The sequence below is a fragment of the Mastomys coucha genome, unplaced genomic scaffold (assembly GCF_008632895.1).
Source record: "Mastomys coucha isolate ucsf_1 unplaced genomic scaffold, UCSF_Mcou_1 pScaffold8, whole genome shotgun sequence".
In the NCBI taxonomy this organism is placed as follows: Eukaryota; Metazoa; Chordata; class Mammalia; order Rodentia; family Muridae; genus Mastomys; species Mastomys coucha.
Genome location: NW_022196914.1, coordinates 62,762,302 through 62,784,048, shown reverse-complemented (window position 1 = coordinate 62,784,048; position 21,747 = coordinate 62,762,302). Strand labels below are relative to the sequence as shown.

Genomic DNA, 21,747 nt, shown 5'->3' with positions numbered 1-21,747 from the left:
ATTGGCTGGACTCTCCCCCCTTCATCTTAGTTGCTTAAGAAAAGGTGCTACAGGCTTACCTACAGCTTGATATTATGGAGGCATTTTCTTAATTGCGGTTCATTCTTCTCAGATGACTTTAGCTTGTCTCGAGCTGACATAAAACTGGCCAGCACATGGTTAACTTTTGGCTCATGGTTAGAAAGAACAGGACCGAATGGATGGCTGGAAATGCATGGTAGTAGGAACATGAGATGTCATGTCATTTTGCATCCTTGGTCAGAGAGCAATTAGAGATGAGTGCTGGCACCTGGGCCACTTTTTATTCAGTCTAGGAATGAGCTCATGGAATAGTGATGCTCATATTTAGGGGAGGTCTTCTCAGCTTGGTCAGTTCCTCTAGAAATTTCCCCACAGACAGACCTAGACATTGGCTTCTGTGGTGATCCTAAATTCCATCAAACTGTCAATCAAGACAACTGGGTGACAACTGTCAAGCAGAAATCCCGAGACAGTGATGGTGGAGATCTAAGATCACATAGGCAAAATTTTGGCTAGCTATGAATCACATAAGATGAAGTGATGTGAAGAGTGATCCCATGTTTTATCAAGGAAAAAATGGATAGTTAGTTGTACTTTGGAGCAGCAATTGTACTTTGTAATTGGACTCAGGGGTTTTAATAAGAAATTAAAAAGTACAAAGAGGGTATGGAGTTAAGGAGGTGGGTAGGGCTCTAGCAGGAGGTAATGGTAGTGGACATAACCAGAATGTATTGCATAAATATGTGGGGCATTCAGATAATTTAAAAACATCTTAACAACCATGGCTAGTCAAATGGCTCAACAGTTAAGAACCCTGGCTGCTCTGGTAGAGGATTCCCAGCACCCACAAAGTGGTTTAAGAGACTTCCCCACCCAGGGATCCATCCCATATACAATCACCAAACCCAGACACTATTGTGGATGCCAACAAGTGCTTGCTGACAGAAGCCTGATATGGCTGTCTCCTGAGAGACTCTGCCAGTGCCTGAAAAAGTGGATGCTCATAGCCATCCACCGGACAGCAACAGGTCTCCAATGAAGGAGGTAGAGAAAAGACCCAAGTAGCTGAAGGGGTTTGCAGGCCTATAGGAGGAACAACAATATGAACTACCCAATACCTCCAGAGCTCCCAGGGTCTAAACCACCAACCAAAGAGTACACAAGGTGGGACTCATGGCTCCAGATACATATGTAGCAGATGGCCTAGTTGGTCAGCAATGGGAGGAGAGGCCCTTGGTCCTGTTAATGCTCTATATGCCCCAGTGTAAGGGAATGCCAGGGCCAGGAAGTGGGAGAGGGTGGGTTGGTGAGCAGGGAGGGGGAGGGAAGAGGGAATAGGGAGTATTTTGGAGGGAAAAACTAGAAATGGGGAGAACATTTGAAATGTAAATAAAATATCTAATATAAAAAAAAGGTTATCCATAACTGCATGGGTTCCATGGGCATGTGGGACACATATATACATCCATGCAGCAAAAGCACTCAAACACATAAAAAATTTTGAGAATATATAATATCTCCACAAAATTCAGGTAATTCTGAAGCAAAGCAACAAAACCAACCAGCCAATCAAAAAGCCAAACAGACAGAACAAAACAAAAAACAAACAAACAAAAAAATCTGCAGTAAAACAAAAGCAAACAAAACCCCCAAAACAAAAAAGAAAGCAACAACAACAAACCAAAAAACAAAACCAAAAATAAGACCATGATTTGGAAGCTTAGTTTTGGATCATTGAACTTGTGGGTACCTCCAAGGGATATGCATATATGTAGCAAAAGAAAGGTAAAGGGGAGGTTCGATATAAAACCAATCAAAGCATCTTGGAATAGCCATCTTTACTCTGTCTACGACACTCTAGACAGAGTTTTCAGAACCCTTGTGTAGGAATTCCCATGTCCCTGGAGAGAGACACCAACTGCATGAATGCATTCCACTGAGCTGTTATGAAAATGAGGTGCAGACAGCAGGGAGGTAAGAACAGGCACTTGGTGATGTGGTGGAATGAGGTAGGAAGGGAGGGAGAAGCAGAAGAGGGCCAAATGTTTCTCTGCTTATCTGCAGATGCTGTATGTAAGAATTTGTGCTACTATTTGTACACCAGACTATAAAATATAAAATAAAGGCCATCCATAGATGGACCTCAATATAGTACCCAGAAAGCAGAGTGCAAATGTTAGCTGTTTAGATGTAGAGACCCAGCGTTCAGTGACTGGTCAGCTCTGGAAGCATGAGCTGAAGAGTCGTCATTGGAACTTCAACAGTTAAAATGGAGATGCCATGGAATGATCTGGAGAGTGTCCTGGGTAAAATCTGTTTCTGACATGAGCTTGGAGAAAGCCCAACTATTAAAGATCAAGCAGAGAAGAATGAATCATTTCGGTATCTGTTGGGGTGTGAGGGAGGGATTAAGGAAGCATTGTGCCTGTGTGGTCCAGGTGAACCATCTTTCAGGAAGGCAGAAGTATGGCATGCTATTGCAAGGTCTACTAAGTGGAGAACCACAGGACAAACTTTAGAAACACTGACCTGGAGTTTTTGGATAATCAGGCAGAAAACTTTGGACTGACTCAGGTGTCTCATTTTTGTTTAAATCAAGTCTTGGCTTTTGTTCTGGAACCTGTTGGCCATGTGGAAATATGACCCATACTTTGTATGGATTCTCCTCTGTAGAGAAGTGACACTTCAGACTAAACTGATTTACACAAAATTAAAAGATACTGCTGATGTCGCAATAGAAACAAACAAACAAACCCAAAAAGTGAGCTCATCCTGTCCTCTCCTTTTCAGGAACAATATTCCCCCAAATCATCATTGTGTAGACAGTCAAATAGTGGTCTCATTTTCTTTTCTTTTTATAAAAAAACTTAACATGCTTCCCTTTATTGTTGACAACCTGATGGCTGTAGCCTCAGATAAACAAGATGGTCCATGTTTCAGTTTTACAGTGAAATGTAAAGAGAAACTTCCTGCTCTAGGCTTTTGATTTGAGGTTATCAAGGAAAATGGCAGTGGAATCTTGCAAGTTGTGTCTCCTCATGATGGTTATCACACAGCTTTAGAGCTAAACATCCTCTAAGCAGCCGTTGGCAACTCTCACTGTATCAGAAACTAAGGCATTGGGACACTTTTCCAACTGACAAGCGGGTACTAATAACAGATCTGCATCCTTAACACATCCTAGCTTTACTATAATCTCACTCATTATGAATGAGCACCCCTTCATGTGGCCTTTCCTAAAAGTTCATGGAAAGAAATAACCTAAATGGGAGCTCAGGTCTACCATTATTTTAGAAGAAGAAAGGGTCATGTTACCCTACAAATATGTCTCCCACTTAACTATTCAACAAAATGTCTTTAAAAGTCACCATGTAGAATCCACTAGACTGTTCCTCCTCTTTGGGCAGCCCATTCCGACCCCTCTTTGGCGTCTACACTTTGTGTTCCTCAGTAGACTTCTGCTTAAACTGTCTCTCTACTAAATTCTTTCTCTTGAGAAGACAAGTATCAAAAAATGTATTGCATTTCATATTATCACAAGACCCCCAAAGAAGAGAGGGCTTCTGGTCTGAACTCCATTTTTTAGTTACATAGCATTTTACATGAATTTCCTCAAAAATGCTATATTGTATTAAGAAATAATATGATCAACCCTAAGCAGACCACATGGAGACTAGGGAATAGAAGAAGGGAATGTGTCCCGATGAATTTGAAATTTATGTCTATATTCTGAAGAACAAGAGTCAAAGTGCCAACCAAACTCTGTTTAGAATCTGAAGTTCAGTGATGGAGGGGGAGAGGGCAAGACGCTTTGGTGGGGCCACCCCTGTGTAAGTTGTGTACACCCAGGATGCTGTGGAGCACAGGGTTAAGGTTTTGTGATTTTTACTTTACTCTCATACTGGATTATTTTGAATAGCAGAGAAGCACTGAGTTCTATGAGCATTATATTCCAAAATGTGAGCCAGCTGGAGAAGTCCTTGCATCCACATTAATTTTAAGGAGACTGGGTACATTCACATAGGTTCAGCTCACAGCACAAAGGAAACTCATGAAGCTCATTCAGTATTCTTAAATAGGAGACTTCCCCCTATAGAATTCTCAGTCTGTTCATTTTCAGTTGTTAGATTCATTTATGAAATACTCCCTTCTCTTCCCCAGACATCACATTGACTTTACAAGTGTTACAGGCTAAGACTTGCCATGCACAAGCTTAAGTTTGCAAGTAGATTTTTAATTTTTCTCAAACTCATTTTGACTTACATTTTGAGAACCTATTGGTTCTGAGGATATGGTAACTCAATCACTATCAAGTAGGATATTTCTCCTCTACTTTCCCTTTCTCCTTTCCCTAAGGTTACAAGTGAATGAAACACTTGTTAGATATAATACAAACCTAACATTTGGGACTGTGGAGGTAGCTTTAGTGGAAGAGAACTTGCCTAGTCTGTGGGAGCTCTTGCATTTACTTTCCAGTACTATAAGTGTTTAAGAAAACAAACAAATAAATAATAAATAGGAAGTACATTTGTTCTCAGATACGCAAGGAGTGGCTTCAGTGCCCATCTTCTGGTCTAGTCTTGATAATCCATCATCACTAGTCCTAGGGAGAAGCCATGATTCATTTTTGTCTGGTCCCATCTTGTCTGATATTTCTGGAGATGCCTAGTCAGAACCCAGGACTCCTTCTTTCTGGTAGAGAAGCCTTGTCCTCTTGCCAGCTTGTCCAAGTTGTTTGTCGGTCTTCTGAGCCTGCAGATGCTCTAATGAGTTGAAATTTTTGAAGCATAAATACCAAATATTTGCATATCATTTCTGTTTTTTTCTAGTCTCTCTTATCTCTCCTTTAGAGGAGTGATTGCAAATCCAATGACTTACTTGGCAAGGAAAAAGAGAACAGAGCTACAAGACATGGGACACCCAAGGCCAGAGTCTCAGGTGACTGCCATGCCCCTCCAGTTTGCACCCATATTATTGATGGTAATGTTCTCCACTGTGGCATGTAGCAAGGTTACATGTTGTAAGTGAAGTGTCCCGCTGAATTTAATCATGTATGTACAACCCAGCAGAACTAAACTTGAAAAGTGTGAGGTTTTTTGTTTTGTTTTTTGGGTTTTTTTGTTTTTGTTTTTGTTTTTGTTTTTAATTGGCCAGGACTGTATTTATTGACTTAATGAATTTTGAAATCTCCCTAGAGTAATAAAAGAAGACCCATTACACAATCTAGCTAAAGGAACCTTGAAATTAAAATTGACACACCTCTCTCAGAGAGATGCACAGGCCCAAACCTCATGCATCTCTGGAAAAATAAACCCTCTGGTGTTTATGTTTTGGCTAAAGGCCCAACTCATACTTCATTATTATATTTTCTTTACTTTTACTGGACAAAATAATTCTGGATTTAGCAAGAGAGGAAAAATGTTTACCTTCCTCCCTATAATCTGCTCTTAGAAAATGTGGCTTTCCAGTTTCCTGTTTTCTGTTTCCTTTCCCGTTTCCTGTTTACTTTATGCATTAACAGTAATATGGGGGGGTTCAGAGTCTGGTTTATAGGGGGACAAAAGGGCCAGGAAGCATTATTTACCTATGAAACTGAAACAGACCTTGAGAGCCATCTGGTGCACCATGTTTTTGGGTAATTAGCATGCAGCCACATTTCTATTTAGTTTTCCTTCTGAAAGGAATCTGAAAATGTGTGCTAACAGACCGCCTGTTACACAAAGGAGCCAATGTTAAAAAATGGTTATACTCATCCCCTTCAAAAAAAAGACAATGAAAAATAAAACCCCAAACTTTGTTTTGCCACCAATGACAGAAGCTCCCTTGGGAGCTGCCAGGGGCTCTGAGTCTCAGACAAAATTGCTTGTTCTCTTCAGTCACCACATTTGGTGTGCAATGTTGTCTGGCCCCAGCCACCCCCTTCCTTCCTGTCAGCCTTGTCATGCACACAGCATTTGGGGGGAACATTTACAAGATCAAGTGTTCACAACAACCATGGTTCAGCCCATTCATGGATCGACTTGAATATAGGATTAATTGTCAGCTCAAAGCAGCTTGAATTTGCTTTTCTAAAAGACATTATAATAAGTATAAATTCTAGAGAGTCAAACCATTGGATGGTAGGATTGAGTTTCTGTGTATTGGCAATGTATATTTAATTGATTTATTCTATATAGAGAAGAAATTATTCTTCCCGTCATAATGTCTTGTAGAAGAAATCAGCAAATAGTTCCCATAAAAAACCTTAAACATTCCTTGATGAGAAATTTTCCTTTACAATATCCCAATGCAATTGCTTTACCCATAAAATATCTGGCTGTGTTTTAAGTCAACCTGAACGAACTGAGGAGAAAGATGCAGGATGCCATAAGAAGTTAAGGTGAAAATATGTGTTAGATGAATACAGATTGCAGATGAAAAAGGGGTACGGGTGGGAATTAAATGAAACCTCCTGCTAGAACATTAATCTCAGCATGAATCTTGAAAATGAAACCTGTGCTTTCTAATAGAAGTTGAACATTAATTGTTTTATTTTTGAAAATCTAGAAAGATTTATTTTGGTTGAACACATTTTTGTTTTACTTAAAAGCAATTGTTAGTTTAGATTTTATATAGAGTTCTGTGGAATGGAAGATAAATATTCTAGAGGCATTGCTGCAAAGGTTTTTTTTTTTTTTTTTTTTTTTTAACCTATAAGAAAACTGATATTTAACAACAGTGACTACTTCTTCCTGTTTCTTTATCTAGTTGAGCTTGAACTGAAATGGGAAAAGACAATGTTATGCACTCCTTCCTCTCTTCCTTTCTTCTTGAATTACTTCACACATGCTATGATTCTGCTGCAAAGATGTGTGCCTGAACACAACGATGCCTAGGGACAAGAACAACCTATAATTTCAGTACACCTGGAAAGGAAAGATGAGAAAACATAAAACTGCACAACGATGGATGTGGAGACCACTGGGGTAGGGAGTAATGAGGAAGAGCATTCCTATGCTTATGCGTGATGTTGGGGGCAATTTACAAAACAAACTTAGGTATAGCTCGCTGTCGCAGTCTCACTGTGCACCTGCACCCCCTTTTATCAACATTCCAACGGGACCAGTGAAAATGTCATGGTTATGACTAATGCCTAAAATAGCAGTTCTCTTTCCCAACCATGATGAGATCTTTAAATAAGAGAAAGATTCCGAGTTCACATTCAGAGTGCCTGCAGCACACCCCTACAACAGCTTGAATTTATACCACCATGCAGAAAATGCTGAGAAGAAGCTGCTGAGCCCTTCCAGGTGCTGTTTAAAACCCGTGGAAGCCTGAGCTGTCCCAGACGCCAGCAGCCACGAATCTTAGAGCCTTTTTCCAGAGAAGAGGTGATGCATTTTATTTGCACAGTTAATTTTCATAAGAGGAGGTAGGTAATGGCGTTATGAAGTCTTACATTCTGGTCTGATAAAACCAGACCTGTTTTCATCTCTGTTTGATTTAGTGGAGAAGAAACAGCATTTCCTGCTTCAACCTGTAACTGTTCAGTGTTTTTATGGACGCTAAAGTGGCAGAGTTTCCTTTAACTTTATAGAGTGACCCAATTGTTAATGACAAATATGTACGATATAGAATACAGCTGTTAGTGTAGCATATTATATGTAGTGTAACTATATTGTAAATATTTTATGTATTCTAGCTCTGTGTTGAACACACAGACACACAAATACATACACACAAACATACACAGACACACACAGACACAAACACACAGACACAAAGGCACACACACCTCTTGAAATACAGGCAGTGCTTTGTTTTTTCACATAGTTGGCATTCGGAAAATTTGGAAGACAGAAGCTACGGATTAGTGATTCTCATCCCAAAACTTATTGAAAAGCTAAGTTGTGAAAATCAATGCACTGTTAACAGTCACACGTGGTATGAAACCAGCTGCACTGGCGTGAGAGTCCTCTGTGCATGAGGAGCTGGGGTGAGCTGGCGACAAAGTCTTTCTCTACCCCCCATCTTATTGCTGCCTTCTAAATGTCAAGACCAGGAGTTGTGGATTACATGGAGATGTCATTAGATTAGGGGAAGGACAGCCAAAGAAGACAGCCAAGCAGACCATGGCCCAGGCATCCCAGTTTCTACTTCAAACACAGATTTTATCTGCCTTACATGTTGAGTCTCAGTTTTGCCATTTTAAAGCCCTTAAATTTTGCAAACATCTTTCTGGTAAAAGGAGGGACTTAACTAAGTCATAGGAATAATAGAATCTACGTTATATGACTCTCTTAAATATTCTAGGAAAAAAAATACAGCCTTATTTTTGGTGAATATATATTTCAAGTATCTTTAAAGAGTTTTTGAGTTTCCTCATGTTGTATTTTTCAGGGGACAGAAATATTAATTTATATTAGTTGACTTTTTTACTGAAATTTATGTTTTCTTGAAGAACTCTTTGTAGATCTTCAAAAAAATAAAAATAAAAACGAAAACAAAAGGAACAACCCTCAGCTTGTAAACCATCATCTAGCACCAGACTTAAGGATTGAATACTGAATGTTTTCATTTTAAGACCAGGAAGAGCACCAACATATTTGTTTTTGCCCAGTGTATGCTCCAGCTAAGGGATGTAAACAATGAAAGAGAGAAGCCTTCTCTGTGAGTTTTGTGGTACTGTGACAGAACACTGGACAGAAACAACTTCATGAGAGACAGATTCTATCACAGTAGAAAAGACATGACAAAAGTCACAGTAGTGGGAGCTTGTGGCAGAAGCATCCTATAGTCTGGCAGATCAGGAGCAGTGATGAGACTGGAGGCAAGAATGGACCATTGCCCTAAATATCCTGTACCACGGATCCAGCTTTACTAGCTAGCCAGGTGTGACTAAAAATTGCTGCAAGTCTGCAATTGTGCAAAAATAAGAGCTTGCAGGAGACCTTTCACACTCAAAACATAACAATTCTCAACTTGGAAAGAAAGGAAGAAAGAAAGAAAGAAAGAAAGGAAGAAGGAAAGAAAGAAAGTTAGCTATTGCTTTTTGCAAATAAGATAATCTCACATATATAAAATTGGAAGAATTGCTTCTATAACCCTATGAAATGAGCCAAGATAGCAAGGTTTCAAAATAGAAGATCAATATGTTAAATTATTATTTTCCAATGAGCAATCTGAAATGAGACTAAGAAAACAATTGTATTTACAACTCCACAAAGAAAAGAAATTCTAAGAATAGGTCTTAGAAAAGCAGGACATGCATAACTGTACAAATTTATTAAAAGAATTTTTAAAAGATGTAATTGGAAGTGGAATGGTATTCCATAGTCATGGACTGCATGATTTAACACTTTTGAAGTGGCAATATTTCCTGAAATGGTCTACAGATTGAAGGAAATTTGTAACAAAATTCAATAAGGATTGGAAACCTGATCCTATAATTTCAATAAATTCAGAATAGCCAAAATAATTTTGAAACTGAGAAGTATTGCTGAAACCTTGGTCTTCTATTAAGGCGTTCTATGGTCACACCAATCAAATGGAGGCAGTATAATACAGCACAGTATTGCCATAATAATATAGCGAAGGAAGTGGGTTTTTAGAGTACAGAGATTAATTTTAACAACCAGAGCCATTTTGTTTTCAACAGTGTGTCAAAATCATTAGTGAAGAAATGACAGACTTATCAACCAATGGCCTTGAGAAACTGGATATCCATGTCCAAAAGAACAAATATGACCCCCCCCAATCACACCATAAGAAAATATGCAAATGTCAACTTCACAGAGGATATAGTTCTCGCAGAGCTACACCTCCAAAGCTCACAGACACAAGTGTAGGAGTAACCCTCTTGTGACCCTTGCTCAGACACTGGTTTTTTGAGTACAACATATAAGGCACAAAGACAGAAAAATAACACATCAACAGAATTGAACAAATTTGTGCTTTGTTAGACACAATCTTAAAAGTGGCTGGAAAAGGCACAAGGGTAGAGGAGAAGTGTCAGAGTTCTATATCTGATAGCTGCTTTTATCTTTTCTGATAAAAGGGCAACCCAGCTGACACATGGAAGCAAAGGATCTGAATGGCATGTCTGCAGGGATGATGACCATTAACCATGTGAAAGATGTTCTATATCATTAGGTTTCAGAAAAACGCAAAGCAAACCAATGGGAAAGTGCTTTGTAGTCATTATGAAACTAAAACTTGTAGCAAGGTCTAAGAAGACACAGTTCACAGATGTTGACAAATTAATGGAGAAAGTGAGAGCCTCTATATTTTTGGTAGAAAGTTAATAAACACAGTTTTGAGAATACCATTTAACTCAACAACTTAAGTCCCAGGTATTGAAGCTTTAACAAAAACCAAACATTTCCATTTGAAACTTTCTATCTGAATGATCACAGGGTCATTATAAAGAATATCTGAGAAGCAAAATAACACAATTTTTACCAAATGATGGATGAATAAATACGTTTCACTGTATTTATTCATAAAATAGTCAGTCACAAAAAGAAATGACTTGCCTTCATGATTTGAATATCATATGACTCTATGATATATCGTAGACATGTATTTTTCTTATTAATTAATCTCTTTATTCAATTTATACCCCAATTGCAGCCACCCCCCCAGTCCACCTTTTACACAGCTGGATAATCCTGATGACAGTAGTTGTGGGGAGCCATGGACCAGACAATGGAGGTTGACTGTGCCTCAACCAGACTCCACTTATCTGGTCCACCTGAGACAGCCTGCAGAAACGAGTGCCTTCATGGTTCCCTGAGGCCCATTGTTTACCTCTGGCTTGCCCCTTAATCCAGAGGAGCCTTGTGGAACCCCAAGCTGGATGCACAAATAGACCTTGTCATTGTGCTATTTACAAGAAACACATCTCAGCAACATCATCTCCAAACAAAGATAGATATTCCAGTCTCAATATAAAGAGCCAGAAAAAGGTTTTCCAAGTAAATAGATCCAAGAAACAAGCTGGAGTGGCCATTCTAATATCTAATAAAATAGACTTGTCTTAATTAGAGTGTTACTGGTGTGAACAGACATCACGACCAAGGCAAGTCTTATAAAGGACAACATTTAATTGGGGCTGGCTTACAGGTTTAGAGGTTCAGTCCATTATCATTAAGGTGGGAGCATCCAGGCAGGCATGGTGCAGGCAGAGCTGAGAGTTCTAAATCTTCTTCTAAAGGCTGCTAGTGAAAAACTCACTTCCAGGAAGTTAGGACTAGAATATTAAAGCCCAAGCCCACAGTGGCACACCTACTCCAACAAGGCCACACCTGTTCCAACAAGGTCACACCTCCAAACAGTGTCACACCATGGGCTAAGCACATGCAAACAATCACAGCTTCCAACCAAAAGTAATCAAAAGAGACAGGGAAGAACACTTCAGACTGATCAAAGAAAAAAATTTACCTAGAGGACATCTCAATTCTGAACATCTATACTCCAAATGCAAGGGCATCCATGTTCTTAAAGGAAACATTAGTAAAGCTTAAATTACACATTGAATTTGTTGAGGTCCCCAGTGAGAGACCTCAACAGCCCATTCTCAACAATGGTCATCAAGACAGAAATTAAACAGAGAAATAACAGATTCAAACAGACCTAACAGATATCTATAGAACATTTCACCCAAACAAAAGAATATACCTCCTTTTCAGCAACTCACAGAACCTTCTCCAAAATTGCGCATATAATTGGTCACAAAGCAAACATCAACAGATATAAGAAGATTGAAATAACCCCATGCATTTTATCAGATCACCATGGATTAAAGTTGGACTTCAACAACACAAACAACAGAAAACCTACATATTCACAGAAATTGAACAATGTTCTACTCAACAATCACTGACTCAGGAAAGAAATAAAGAAAGAAATTAAAGACTTTCCAGAATTCAATGAAAATGAGGGCACATCATACCCAAACTTATGGGACACTATGAAAACAATGTTAAGAGGAAAGTTCATAGCACTAAATGCCCTCGTAAAGAAATTGGAGAGTTATCAGACTAAAAATTAAAAGTATATTTGAGGGCTCTAGAAAATAAGAAGCAAACATACCCAAGAGGATTAGATGGCAGAAAATAATCAAAATCAGGGCTGAAATCAATCAATTAGAAACAAAGAAAACAATACAAAGAATCAATTAAACCAAGAGCTGGTTCTTTGAGAAAAATCAACATGATAGACAAACTTTTAGCCAAACTAACTAAAAAGTAGAGAGAAAGTACCCAAATTAACAAAATCAGAAATAAAAAAGAAGACATAACAATAGGTATTGAGGAAATCCAATGAGTCATTAGGTCTTACTTCAAAAGCCTTTGCTCCACAAATTGAAAAATCTAAATGAAATGAATACCAATTACCAAGGACAAATCACTATCAGGTAAACCATCTGAATAGTCCTATAACCCCTAAGGAAATAGATGCAGTCATTAAAAGGCTCCACTACCACCACCCCAAAAAAGAAAAAGAAAAAAGAAAATAGAAAAATAACCTGGGCAGGATAGTTTTAGTACAGAATTCTACCATACTTTTAAAGAAGAGCTAATGCCAATACTCTTCAAATGATTCCACAAAACAGAAGCAGAAAGAACACTGCCAAACATATTCTATGAGGTCACAATCACTTTGATACCTAAACCACACTAAAGAAAGAGAACTTCAGACCAATTTTCCTTATGAACATTGATGCAAAAATTCTCAATAAAATAATCTTAAACCCAATCAAAAACATCATCAATCCATGAACAAGTAGGTTCTGTCTCAGGGATACAGGGGTAGTTTAATATACAAAAATCCATCAACATAATCAACCATATAAACAAACTGAAAAGAAAACACCTACATGATCATATCACTAGATGCTGAAAAAGCATTTGACAAAATCCAACAATCCTTCATGATAAAAGTCTTGGAGAGAGCAGGGATATAAGGTGCATAGCTAAATACAGTAAAAAGCAATAAGCAGCAAGCCAATAGCCAACGTCAAATTAAATGGTGAGAAACTTAAGGTATTCCCACTAAAATCAGGGACAGGAAAAGGCTTTTTCACTCTTTAATATAGTACTTGAAATTCTAGCTAGAGCATTAAGACAACTAAAGAAGATAAACGGGATACAAATTGGAAAGGAAGAAGTCAAAGTATTATTATTCACAAATGATGTGATAGTATACAAAAGTGACCCCAAAAATTCTACCAGAGAACTACTACAGCTGATAAACAACTTCAACAAAATGGCTGGATATAAAATTGCCTCAAACAAATCAGTAGCCTTTCTATACATAAGTGATAAATGGGCTGAGAAAGAAGTTATCTAAACAGTACACTTCACAATAGCCACAATAACATCAAATACTTAGATATAACTCTAATAACCAGACAAGTGAAAGACCTGTATGACAAGAACTTCAAGTCTCTGAAGAAAGAAATCAAGAAATATATAAGAAGATGGAAAGATCTCCCATGCTCATGGATCAGTAGGATTGACATACTGAAAATGTCAATCTTACCAAAAGTAATCTCCAGATTCAATGCAATCCCCATCAAAATTCCAACAAAGTTCTTCACAGATCCTGAAAGACCAATTCTCAACTTCATATGACAAAAACAAGAAAATCTAGGATAGCTAAAACAATTCTGAACAATAAAAGAACTTCTGGAGGCACCACCATCCCTGATTTCAAGCTGTGCTACAGAGCAATAGTAAGAAAAACTGTATGTAATTTATATAGATACAGACAAGTGGATCAATGGAATTGAATCAAAGACCCAGAAACAAATACATACACCTACACACAAATAGACACTTGATTTTTGACAAGGAAGCCAAAACCATACAAAGGAAAAGGGAGAGCATCTTCAACAAATGGTGTTGGACTAACTAGGTGTCTGCATGTAGAAGAATGGAAATAGATCCATATCTATCACCTTTCACAAAACTCAAGTCCAAATAGATCAAAGACCTCAACGTAAAACCAGACATACTTAACCTAATAAAACAGACAGTGGGCAATTGCTTTGAACTTGTTGGTTTAGGAGACAACTTCCTGAACAGACCCCTAATAGTTCAGGTGCTAATGTCAAGAATTAATAAATGGGACATTCTGAAACTGAAGAGCTTCTGTAAGTCAAAGGATACTGTTAATAGGACAAATTGATAGTCAATAGATTGGGAAAAGATATTCACTAACCCTACATCTGACAGAGAGCTAATATCCAAAATATATAAAAAAAATTCAAGAAGTTAAACATCAACAATCTAAAAAAACCAATTAAAACTGGGATATAAAGCTAAACAGGGAATTCTCAACAAAGGAATCTTGAATGGCCAAGAAGCACCCAAAGAAATGTTCATCATCATTACTCACAAGGGAAATGCAAATCAAAATGACTCTGAGATTTCACTTTACTCCCATCTCAAAACAGAGACTAAAAACTCAAGGGACAGCACATGCTGGTGAGGTTGTGGAGCAAGGGGAACACTCTTCTACTGCTGGTGGAAGTGGAAACTTGTACAACCACCCTGGATATCAGTTTGGTGGTTTCTCAGAACACTAGGAATAACTATAATTAATTATACCTCAAGACCCAGCTATACCACTCCTGGTGATATACCCAAAAGATGTTTCACCATCCCACAAGGACACTTGCTCAACTATGTTCATAGAAGCTTTATTCATAATAATCAAAACCTGTAAACTCAGACACTAAAAACAAGGACATCATGAGCTTCACAGGCAAATGAATGGAACTGGAAATTATCATCTTCAGTGAAGTAACCCAGACCCAAAATGATATGCATGTTATGGACTCACTTATAAGTAGATATTAGCCATAAATTACAAGATAACTATGCTATAATCAACAGACCCAAAGGAGCCAGATAATATGGAAGACCCAAGGAAGGATGGTTGAATCTTTCTTAGAAGGGAAAAAATAGATATCAGAGGTTGATGGAAGGAGAGAATTGTGTGGGAGAGGGGATGAAGAGAGGAGCTGGGTAGGGGGTGAGATCAGATGTAGGGCAAACAGGGTAAAAGAGGGAAATATGGTGTGGGGTTGGGGCTGCACCCAGCAGCCAATGGAAAGAGATGCAGAGACTCACTCCCAAAGAGTAGATAGAGCTTGGGAGTTTTACGGAAGAATTGGGAGGAAGATTGAAGGACCAGAAGAGGACAGGGATGCTACAGGAGGCCAACAGTGACAACTGACCTGGACCTTGTGGGCTCCCAGAGAGTGATTTACCAACCAAAGAGCAAGCACAGGCTGGACCTAGACCCCTGCACATATGTAACAGATGAGCAGCTTTGTCTTCATGTGGGTCCTCCAAAATTGTGGATGCTTGCCTGGATGGATAGCCTTGTCTGGCCTACTCCTGCAGGGATTTGATGAGTGGGGGTGGGGGAATGTTGACACCTAGAGGGGATGCCCCAGTCTCAAAAGAGAAGGGGAAGGTGAAATGGATGGAAGACTTGGGTGAGGGATACTGGGAGGAGAGGAAGGGATGATATTGGGTTGTAAAGTGAATAAATAAATTTAATAAAAATATTGCTTAGGGTTGTTGCCTATGGCAAATACTAAACTGGGTAATTCTTTGGCCCGTCTGAAAATTCCATTTTCCATTTCTTTCATTTCTTTGGGAGTCTAACAGGCACTGGGCCTCAAGGTTGTCAGGGTTTTGTTTGTTTGTTTGTTTGTTTTTGCTTTTTTTTTTTTTTTTTAAAAAAATGGCCTTTTATTTTTAAAATAGAAAAGCATTTGTTTCTGAACACTGCTTGTCCTCCTGACTGCCTAGTTTAGCTTCTTCATCTTGGCTGGCTATTTGTAGCTTGCTTTTTCACGGGGGTTTCCTTGTGTATACAGAAGCTGCTGGACTACCTCAGTATACATTATAACATTCGGGGGAAAAGTACAAGAGTTTAATAAGCAGAGGTATTAATAGCTTTCAAATGGCTTGGAAATGTATCCTCTATCCCCATCCCCCATTGCTACACCAAGAGGCACCTGCAAACAACAACAGTGATGACGGATGATCCGGCAGTGCCTTGCAGGGCCCATCCATCACAAGCAAACTCAGGTCGGTGCCGCTTCACTTGTGCTAAATGTGGCCTCAGAGACTAGAGTTTGGCTGCGCTCCAAGGCCCCTCTCTGGCTTCTGTCTTGGTGTTTTTATATATGATCTGCAGGTGTTACTGATATAATTTGTCCAAGAATTATGTCTGATGTCATGCTTACTAGTCTAGATTTTCTGGGGGTCAGTGGTATAGGAGAAGCCCCATCCCTAGCCCCAAAATGCACTCACTGGTGATTGCATGAGTAACAGCCTAGAAATAGCTTTGTGTGCCTGTTGCTGAGATGTGAACATATGGTTATCACTAATTTGGAATTGCCTTTGAGAACTAATTCAATTTGGAATAAGAGATCTAACCAGCATTTAGCATCAAACATATGATTATAATTTTAGAATTATAGAGAGAAAATTCAATCTCTTGGGCATTTTAGAGAGAAAGCATTTTTCAAAAGGTGGGGGAAGGGCCAGATACAGCATGATAGACAAGGAGATGCCACATGTTGAAATGAAGACTTTTACTAATTTATTATTTATATTAATTAATTAACTAATTACTCTAGAGTCAGTATGTAGCTGAGAATCCTGCTGCCTGCTGAGATGACAGGCATGTACCTTCATGTGTATCTGCTGATGGACTTTAGTAAAGCTCAGAGAAAGTGTTCCCTGTGGCTAATGCATTGATTTGTACAAATGTGCCATCTATTCCAAACATTTAGGACATTTCTGCTTCTTCCCCCTTCTCTGTAAAAGACTAGTTGGTTGCTTGGCTCAATCAAGCTGTACCAGTAAAGAAGGGTGTTTTTTGAAATACAACATGTGTCCATGGCCATATTTCTTAAAGATAACATAGGTTCTCTTGTCACATGTGACTATAAAATAGCTTCATTTGGGAATTCACTGCATTAGGCTTAGAATATGAAAAAAATCAGAGAAAATTAAATAAACTATCACCATACCATTCAAGTCCATGTGTAACATTTTGTGTATATGTACGTGTATAATGTGTGATTGTGTGTGAAAGAAAGACAGAGAATGTGTATGTTTGTGTGTGTGTGAGAGACAATATGTGTGAGTGAAAGAGGGAGGGGGAAAGAGGGAGAGGAAGAGAGAGAGAAAGGAGAAAGAAAGAGAGAGAGAGGGAAGGAGGAAGGAAAGGAGGGAGGGAGGGAAGGAGGGAGGGAGAGAGAGAGAGAGAGAGAGAGAGAGAGAGAGAGAGAGAGAGAGAGAGAGAGAGAGAGAGAGGAGAGATATTTCATTATAGCTAAATGAAAACAGGAGGAGAAAAGCTTTGAGTGCTATGACATTAATGAGGGACCCTTGCTTCTTCCATAGATCCACAAGGAGCATGTGAAGAACTTAGCCAAGCTGAGTTAAATGAAAAAGGAGCCAGGGCATTAGACTGGATGCGTCGACTTCTGTCTCTAAAATAATTCATCTTTATTTTCACTGGTCTTGGCCTCAATGTGGAGGAGAAAAAAACACCTTTAATAATCCTTTACATATGTTTCACTCAAAAAAATTTAGATGTCTCCAGTTACAATGTTAACAATGGAGTCAATATGTAAAATGTACAATGGATATTCTCCATTATAAGACCTTCTCAAGTGATTAACATACGTGAGGTTTTCATCCCTAACAACAAATCTGCAGCTGGTTGGCTATATTCTCCCTGTCTTCTCAGATTGGAAAGAACAGAGCATAGATTGGATAAGGATTTAGCTTAGGTTTCTGCAACTGGGAAGTAATAAAACAGAATTGCGACCTCTCAGGCTAGTTTCAACTCTATTTCTGCTGAGCATGCTGCTCTCCTCCACAGTAAATAATTATATCTTATCTCCCCATAGTAAACGAGTACACCAACTATTTCATGAAGCCCCAAAGAATCCTGCAGATACCACTTCTGTTTTAGAGTTGGGAAATTAAGAAGCTGACTTCCAAGGGATTGAGTGGCATCCCTAAGTTCCCTCACTGAGAAAAGGCACAATTAGGCTCTGCACCGAAATCATCTGGCTCTTCTTCCATGTTGCTTCCACAATATAAACTTATTCTGGCCACCAGACTGGAGATGGAAACCCTAGATAAAATATGTGCTTATGTAGTACATGATTCTGTTCCTTCAGAAGTAACCACAGGAGGAGGACGCACTTCCCAAAGAAGGACTGATGGCCTCTTATTCACCTTGAAGTCAGTTGAATTTTAATATTTAGTTCCAGTAAAAAATAAAATCACACTGGCTCTTAAAGAAATGTTTCCCTTCCAAGGCTATGTTCCTACAGTGTGAATTAGCATGAAGCAAAAAAGGACTCCAAGGTTAAAGTCATTTTGGACTTTTTTGTTTGTTTGTTTGTTTTGTTGGCGTTGGTTTGGGTTTTCTATAAGCCTGGAAATACGTTGCATAAAAGAAGATGTGGATTAAGTATACTTGGGTTTGTCAAACACACTCCAGAGAGTGCACATCTATGCAGGGCTGCATCTGCAGACATCTGTGTCTATGGATTGAAAAGTGTGTGTGCAAGGCAGGCTGCACTAGGGGATGAACTCTGATGATCAGCATGCCACAGATGCTTTATTAAGAATGAATGATTTTTGTATGCACATATCCCTCCTACTAAAAGCGTTGATAACTTTATGGGTGTGTGTAGATTGGAGAAAGGAAGAAGAGATGAGCAGTGTGCAAGTGTAAAGCAAGAGAAAAGCAGGGAGGAAGAACTCTGAAGGACATCCTTTGCACTAAACTCTCTCCTATTCTTACCTGTTCTCAGGTGCACATGTAAGACTGTTATTGACTTAGGAATGGAAAGCCAGTCCTCTCTTGATTGTTTGTAGCTTTTTCAGTTTGTTTAACAACTTTCTTCCTGGGCCACCTGTTTTAATCTTGGTTCCTTCAGACTCTATTGCTCCATTCCTAATCTTTCTAATGCACTATGTGAATCTGTTTATTCGTCAAATGTTCCCATTCTCTCCAAAAACTTATTAATAAAATAACTTTACATTTAGCATTAGCCCAACTATTGGGAGTAGTAATAACTGGGAATGACAACTTCATGAATAAGAGACATAGATATTCAAGTTAAAATAGAGAAAACAAACAAACAAAAGGCAAAAGGTAGGGCTGTAGTAGATAAATACCAGGAACAAGCAAAAATGGCTGTCTGAAATAACCTACAAAGGGAAGGGAGAATCTGTTGAGACCATATCCAGAGGTTAGGCATGATCCCCCCCTCCCCAATTGAGGGATGGGGCCCCCCATCCATTTCCAAAATTTTAACCCAGAATTGTTCCTGCCTAAAGGAAATACAGGGACAAAGAGTGGATCAAAGGCTGAAGGAAAGACTGTTCAGAGACTGTCTCACCTGGGGATCCATCTCACATGCAGACACCAAACCTAGGCACTGTTGCAGATGCCAAGAAGTCCTTGCTGACAGGAGCCTGATACAGCTGTCTCCTGAGAGGCTTTGCCAGAACCTGACCAATACAGATGTGTTTGCTCTCAGCCAACCATCGGACTGAGCATGGAAACCCCAATGGAGGAGTTAGGGAAAAGACTGAAGGAGCTGAAGGGGTGTTATCTGGCATCAATGGGAGGGGAGGCCCTTGGTCCTGTGAAGATTTGTTGCCCCGGTGTATAGTAATGCTAGGGTGGTGAGGTGGGAGTGGGAAGGTGAGTGGGGGAGCATTTTCATAGAAGCGGAGTAAGGGGGGATAGGATAGGGGTCTTGCAGAGGGGAAACCAGGAAAGGAGATAACATTTGAAATGTAAATAAATAAAATATCCAATTAGAAAAGAAAAAAAAAACAAATATATCATGAATTTTGCAGGCTAAAAAAATGGCTGTCAGCATAAATGGTAGAGGCTATTATAAAATGCAGGGGGTTATATTCTTATGTTGATTGAGGATCAAATTTATGATAAAACATGACACTCTTCACTAGCAGATGCATTTGAATGTAATGCCTTTCTGCTTTCTAGATGGCTGCCTGACTAGAATGTCAGGGACGGGACATTGTGAGAAAATGGAAGGAAGCTGACAAAAACCCTGAAGCAGAGGTATAGTGGAAGATTGTAACCTAGGCTTTGTTTGAATGGCTAAAAACAAATAAACTACAGCGAAAGAGACTGATGACATAGTTAATAAAGTTGCCTGTCCAGATACATCTTTGTGTCTCTTGCAAGAGAAAAATAACTGATTTGTTTCACAAACCTTTATTGAGCTGCTGTTAGTTGAAGAGTCATGGAACTAGTGGTTCTTCATGTGCCAGTTTGCCTTTTACTGCTGTGATAAAGCACAGAGCAGAACAAACTTGGGCAGGAAAGAGCTTAGTTCAGCTTATATTTCCAGGTAAAAGTCTGTCACTGAGCCAAGTCAGGGCAGGAACTCAAGGAGGAGCAGAAACAGAAACTATGAACGGTGTTTCTTATTGGCTAACTCCCAGGCTCATGTTCAGCTACCTTTCTAACACAGCCCATGTCTATCTGCATAGGGATGGCACCTCCACCAATATCCTGGCCCCCTCCTACAGAAATTAGCAATAAAGGTCATGTCCCATAGGCCATTCTGATGGAGACAATTCTTTAGTGGAGGCTCCTACTTAGGTGTGTCAAACCGACAACCAGTATTATCAGGAAGCCTAACCTAATACGAAAGAACAGTGTTTAAAGAAATAGCTTTTTTGTGTGCTTTCTATGTAGTTCTGGCTATCCTGCAACTCACTCTGTAGAACTGCTGATAAAATGGCTTTTAACCTGTGAGACTTGATGATGATTCAGCACTTGAGCCAGCAGTTGGGGAAAGACTCTTCCAGACATAAGGAAGGGTGTGTAGGCTGTGGAATAATATGGAAACGGTGAAAGTTGAGGTATGTTTTGTAAACTTGATGGTAAGATAAAAAATACTTTGTGCCAGATTCGCCAATACTCTATTACCTCTATTCACTGTTTTCTCTAATGAATTAAGTGGGAGTTTTATGGTGAGTATAACTACTCTAAAGGAAAAAGAAGCAACCCCCACTCAGTGCATATATGAATGAAGAGGTTAAGGTGTTAGCAATGCAGGGAAATGTTAATGGAAGGTATCAATTTCAGAATCCTGATCTGTGGGGTTTCTCAGAAAGAGTTTCAACAAACTTACCAGTCACCCTAACATCACAGTGAAAGACAGATTATGATCTCATAGGTCTAAGGTTTAGCTGGAGAATCTGTGTTATTTATAGTCTCAGCTGGTGCTGGTGTTGCTAGTACAAGGAGTTCAACCTTGATGAGCAGTATCCATGGTGACTAAAATGGACTGACAGGTTTGAGAAGTACTTAGCTTTAAGTATCAATGTTTGTGTCATCCTTTCTGCCTTTTATCCACTAGCTAATCTATTTCTCCTCTTTAATTCTCAGTTCACAGAGCCTTTCTGCTCCAGAAGGTGTAGATAGATACAATGTAGTAATGTACCTCTAACATGGCCCAATAGCAGTTTATCAAACTAGTTTGCAACAGCATCTTTGAGGCCATTACTTTATAAGTAGGGTACTGAACCTGCTCCAAACATGACCTAGGATGCTCTCTGGAAACCTGTAGTTTCCCTGCCTCTGTGGATTGTAGAATGCTAATCTTTTTCTTTACAGTCAATATCCACTTATAAGTGAGTATAT

The 21,747-nt window shown here is 39.1% G+C and overlaps 1 long non-coding RNA gene across 2 annotated transcripts in view; it reads left to right on the top strand.

Annotated features, from left to right (window-relative positions):
• LOC116083247 overlaps positions 1-20,227 on the top strand; it is a 186,291-nt gene extending 166,064 nt beyond the window's left edge. For both annotated transcript variants that reach the window (XR_004115645.1, XR_004115644.1), the window contains one exon: positions 20,077-20,227. This is a non-coding gene — a long non-coding RNA (uncharacterized LOC116083247). The remainder of the gene's footprint in view (positions 1-20,076) is intronic.
• Positions 20,228-21,747: the final 1,520 nt, after the last annotated feature.